Source organism: Sinohyriopsis cumingii, chromosome 9 (assembly GCF_028554795.1).
Source record: "Sinohyriopsis cumingii isolate HCF-2022 chromosome 9, ASM2855479v2, whole genome shotgun sequence".
In the NCBI taxonomy this organism is placed as follows: domain Eukaryota; kingdom Metazoa; phylum Mollusca; class Bivalvia; order Unionida; family Unionidae; genus Sinohyriopsis; species Sinohyriopsis cumingii.
This window is the reverse complement of record NC_142969.1, coordinates 66,023,631-66,029,777: the sequence shown is the minus strand read 5'-3', so window position 1 is coordinate 66,029,777 and position 6,147 is coordinate 66,023,631.

Sequence of the window (6,147 nt, the reverse complement as noted above, 5' to 3'; positions counted from 1 at the left end):
GAGAGAGAGAGAGAGAGAGAGAACGTTTTCTGTATTTTAATGTAAGAGATAGGATACGACTACATCATATCAAGAAATAAGTTCAATTTTGGACCAGATATTACGATTTCTTGACTAATGTTGTCCAAAAGACATTTGATACAATATATTACAAAGATTCCGAAATAAAGAAGACGAGGTCAGTAGAAAAAGTCATCAGTGTGTTTGGTTGTTTCCATGCTGGTGAATATCCAAGAAACTTGATGTAATTGATCGATCAAAGGCGTTGTGGTTTATTACCGTCCATCCTGTACATTGCCTGTATTTGGGCTTGAACTCAGACTGTTAGAGCAAACATCTTGTAGTTTCCATGTTGTCGCAGAATTGTGTGCATCAGTGTACCGAATCATTTCTTGATATTACGAACTACCCTTGATCATTGTCTTGTAAACATCACTGTTTCACCTCTGAGAGAGAAATCGATATAAATAAAGCCATCACAACAAGTACGCATCTTGAAGATCTCTAGTCGTCTTGGACGCAAATCTCAGCTTCGTCGTGGCTAATAATTATATATTTGTGTACCAATGCCATTGTCACTGTGTTTAATATAAAACAGTGTTTTGTGCCTTGTAAGATCTTACCTCAACCAAGCACGTACTTAATTAGGGCTCGACTAGCATCTTGAAGTGGAGAAGTCCATTTCATACCGAACATAAAAATTAACCAAAAATAAAATCGAAAGTACGTGGAAAATTTCCCTTCAGAGTATTAACTTCATTTTTCTTTGACTATCTGTGTCATTTGAAGACACTTCTTTTTCCTCCTCCTTTTTCTCTGCTTTTTTTACTTTAAATTATTAATGCTATTATTATTATTATTATTATTATTATTATTATTATTATTATTATCATTACTAGTATTATTATTATTACTATTGTTATTATTGTTATTATTATTTTTATTATTATTATTACAGAAATCCCTGCCCTTTTCTTATAAGAATTTCCCCTGATGTCCTTTAGCAGGTGAATAATATCCTGATCAGTTTTAAAAAAAATGATGAGGTAAACAAGGATCCAGCAGTAAAGTCGGGTTTTGTCATTTTGTCTCTGGATGGATGAAGGGTCTTCATGATTTGTACTTCGTATTTAATCACTGAGGATGGTACGAAAATTATTGTTTCTATTAAAATTATTATTCATAAAAGTTATTATTTCTTCTGAAAATTAGTATTTTTATGAAAATTATTATATCTATAAAGAGTATTAGTTTTTTGAAAATTATTTTTTCTACTGCATGAACTTAGAAAAAAAAGAAACCACACAAGATGATTATTTAAATAAATATTATTATTTTTATCAAAATTATTATTTCTACTTCATGAACTTAGAAAAAAAAAATGGAACCACGCATATATCCGGTTGATTGAACATCACAGTTTTTATTTTTATTTTTATTTTATGTGAATGTGGTTTTATAATGGGGCATGGAAATATATGTATTGTATATTCTCGCGTGTGAATCGGAACCAAATGTAACCTGCATAGATCCAGAATGCCGTCGCATAATGCACTTGCATATCTGGGTTTATGCAGTTCGTTAGAAGTAATCAGTGTAACACTTAGACCCTGATGTGCATGCAGATATCGCGATTGCAGATCAGGGTCGATGTTCATTTGCTGTTGAAACGTATACGCGTGTACATACGGTAGGCAGCATAACTGACGTTCATCCAGCCGTCCGTTCTTGCGATCTAAGACTGCATCCCTTCAGGGTCGTTTGAACATATTCTTCATATTATGCAAATCAGTGTCAGTTTCACATTTGTTATTGATCCCTGAGCGATTGTCTAATTAGCTCGTAATAATAATGATTATTTACTGTTAAAAATTAATTCGAAATGTATTTGATATTGTTATTCAGTTTTGATCCCACCTGAAGTGTTTTCCACAAAAAGAGGCTTTTTCGCCAACTTTGCGAATTCGCTCTCTTCGTCTATGGGCTTTATCGTTGATCGATTTTCTTTCAGGTTTTCTCTACGTTTTCTGTCAATGAACACACAAATTTTAAATAATGAAATAAGTTACAATAATTCACCATATTGTCATAATATATTTGACATAAGGAATAGAAAACAAACGCACACTTCTGGATGCCGAAAATTTAACTTCACACCAAAGAAGTTTGTCATTTCATTATGTTGATTGTTGTAGGAGAAGGGAGGGGGGTCAAGTTCTTGTGATCATCCTGAATATTGATTGAACAGTATTATCTGATTAATAGCTTGAATGGGATTAAGGATTAATCTGGACACGCGGGGTTTACTATGAAAACTAATCATAGGATTACTCCAGTTCTAAGAACCGCTACCGTAACTATATCATTGTCGTGACTAATTTAAAGGTAATTATCAAGATGTACAACAGATTGCACAATTAATGCCACGCTGTTTTTTTATGACAGTTTAGAGCAATTATTTTCACGGTTGCACAATTTCTATGTATATAAGAAGAACTATGCTCGAAATCTGGTCAGTGGAGACAAAAAGACTCGTGTCAAATCAGTTTGACATGAGTACTTAACGTGTCCAAAACAATAAAATCGAAACAATGCTCAGGGTCAAAACAGCTGTTCTATTGAAACTTGCTCTGTTGAAATTTCATTGATGACAGAAGATACCAAGATCCATTTGTGAGCTATTTGATATTTGTCATGTCCATATAATATACCACGGTAAATATTTGGTAAAGTTTTCACCCTGTTTCACAAATAAATTTCCTTGCGCAAGAAGTATGAATATTTTTAAAACTGTAAATACCAACATTAATGTTGGTATTTACAGTTATACTTTTAACACATTATCTATCTATGTATCTATGTATCTATCTATCTGTCTATCTATCTATCTATCTAAAACATAAAAACATGAACCAAAAATTAATTGGATGATTTATTATGCTATTGAAATTACTATATACATATTTGCGAGAACGGACGGCTGGATGAAATGACTATATACAAATGCGCTATCTCTCTCTCTCTCTCTCTCTCTCCATTGCACGCCCTACTATTGTCATGCAACTCCTGTGTCCACTCAGACTCATATTGAGTAAATTTTCCAACCTTTTATGATGTGGACTTTACTAGAGTTTGTAATACATATGCCAGAAAAATTTACTGATAATCTCTTTGTAACACTTAATTAGTACGTTAATCTCTACTGTAAAAAAATCTTTCTAAAATATTTTGTTATTTTTCTTTTTACATTTCATCGACATAAAGTAAGAGAAATTATTTGATAGGCTGAGAATGGATAAAGCAAATGGTAGGGTATTTTTGCCAGTTTTTCAATTAAAATACTATTTTGGTATAGACCCCTTTCCATAAAGCACGTTGTGATACTTGTATTAATCAATTAGCCCCTAATCTGGAGACCATGTTAGCTTTAATTAGTTTACAAGTAGCTGTTATGTTGTGTCCACAGTAGTCGAAAAGACATCGTATAGACTCTTGCAAGCTTTAGAGACGGGTACTTGAGCTAATCTCATCTGTAATACTTTTGAATTAGCACTTGACAAGTAAACATTTGGCCACGGGGTGATTACAAGCTGGGATCAAGTACTCCTGTTGAGAAAGTTGTTTAACTAGGAAAGGCAACTAGCCGTGAAACCCAATAATTTAAATCTAAATTTTACAGATATACAAAGATTTTTGTAAATATTTGAAACAACTGTTGAACGTATAATTTTTCTGCACCTTAATCTACCAACGACTTTATTACACCTCAAATAAAAACGTACACTTTCTAAACCAAAGTCATTCAACTATGTTAGATGATGAATATATATTTTGACATTTGTCCATGAAACTCATTCAGTTCCTGATAATATACTTAATGTTTATTTTTCTTTTTAATTTTAGTGTATGTACGTTTTCATTTTGTCTTTAAATGCGTTTGTATAGATGTTTTCTTTCTGCCTTTTTCCTTTTTCTCCAGCTCGTTTGTTGCTTACTGTTTAGCGGTAAATAATATAAATTTAAGAATCCTAGTGATTCATATATTGACCATTACGTCTAAAGTTTTTATTACGATCCATACAATAGCATTTTTAATTAAACTGTGATTTGAAGATTTATGTTGTTGGATGCTGTTAAATATGTGGTTGGTATTGCGTCATTTGGATATTAAATAATTTGAATTTGACCTATAGGTTAATATATCTACACACAGAGAGAGACACACACACACACACACACACACACACACACATATATATATATATATATATATATATATATATATATATATATATATATATATATATATATATATATATATATATATATATATATATATATATATATATATATATATATATATATATATATTGCCGTGTGCTTCAGTTTTACATGCATTTTGATGTAATGTCATAGTTAATATCCCAAGCCATTGCAGCTACATCTTGACTCATCATTTATCCTCATCGTTATAATAATAATAATAATAATAATAATAATAACATAATAATATTTTTCATTTACTCCATACCATTCCATATACAAACTACAATACACAACCCACGCACACATTTCTGAAGAATTAGGAATATTTAAAACTGTAGTGAATTTGTGAACAAGAAGATTAAAGATCAAATATAATTAATATGCCGATGCCTCACTTTAACTCAAATTAATAAGATATGTACAAAATTAATGAATCAAAAAATGATTTTCGATTTTGTTGTGATCTTAACATTTGAAATCTATTAAATGAATATCCAAACATGCAAAACTTAAATATTGACGAGTAAAGAGTCTCTTTCTCTCTCTCTATCAACTTCCTCATAGACTGTACTCATATCGTATGAGAGGCAAAAACGATGACGGTAGACGATAGCTAGATCGGTGAATGATGCGACCACCCAATTCGAGAGATATAAAACAATGATATTAGAATTTGTTCATACCAATAAAATTTAAAATAAAGAAGACTCGAGTCATCTTGTTGATATGTTGGTGAATGTGGAGAAACACTGAAGCATGCACTTGGAGAAATGAACCAATGAGATTAGTGAGATTTCGTATTTGAAAATAAACTTTAAAATCAAGCTGAATCAGTCTTATCTGATCTTTGTAGTCGTATATGTTCATACATTATTTTGTAAGGAAGCCTGTCCAAAGATCAATGAAGATATCTATTTAGATTGGTTCTGATAACAAGACTTGATTGAAACATTGATAATCACAGATTCGTCGCTTAAAAGTTGCAACTACCCGCTGACTCATGATTTCCTGACGTTTCAGATAGCTATTAATCGTTTCGGAAGTGATATTTTCTTTTTCTCTTTTAGACTTGTATGTTTTGTGTTTTAAAAATGAAAAGAAATCATATTTAAAAGGGGACCGACAATGACGCCACGATACCCTTCAATAGAAAAGGGAAAGTTTACAAGTCGGATGTTATAATTGATGTGAATATGTCTTGTTCATAACCCAAAGTTCCGCGTTTTGGCTTTTTTCACTCCCTTCATTCACACTGCCACTAACAAACTATGCATGACAATGGAATGTTTTCACTTTTGTAGACATGTAAGGAACTGGGTGGGTGTTTTGTCTTCTGGCGCCAGCTAAGTGCGTACTACGTTTGATGTGTCACATACCGAGCACCAGAAAAGCAGACGACAAAAATAAGGGATGGTAAAGCAAAGACAACTCTATAGGGGTTTAAACTGTTCTGTATACGCCGTTACTACAGCTGATCAATCTATTAATTAGATTTGCAGTAATCTTTTAATCGCATGAATTGCTCTGATTTGTTTCAGAGTAAACAAACGCAGCATGGCGGAACGGTGTTTATTATGCCAAGTATCCTTCTACCGTTCTGACAAATGCTATACAGCTTTGAATTGCTACCCGTGAAATGAATTGCTTAAGGACATACCCTGAATAGCGAATAAAAATACATGACATGCTTTGTGTCTTTTTACCAAACCACATACATAGAACGAGAGAACAATAGGCATCTCTCATAGCTACTCAAACTGTTAGAGCACGGGAAATATTACTCCTATTCATGAGGGGGCTGTCACTATTGAGCATCAGTCAGCCAATCGGAACTCACTAACCGCATTTAAGGCAGGGCTCTGCCGCCTGATGTATGTATTC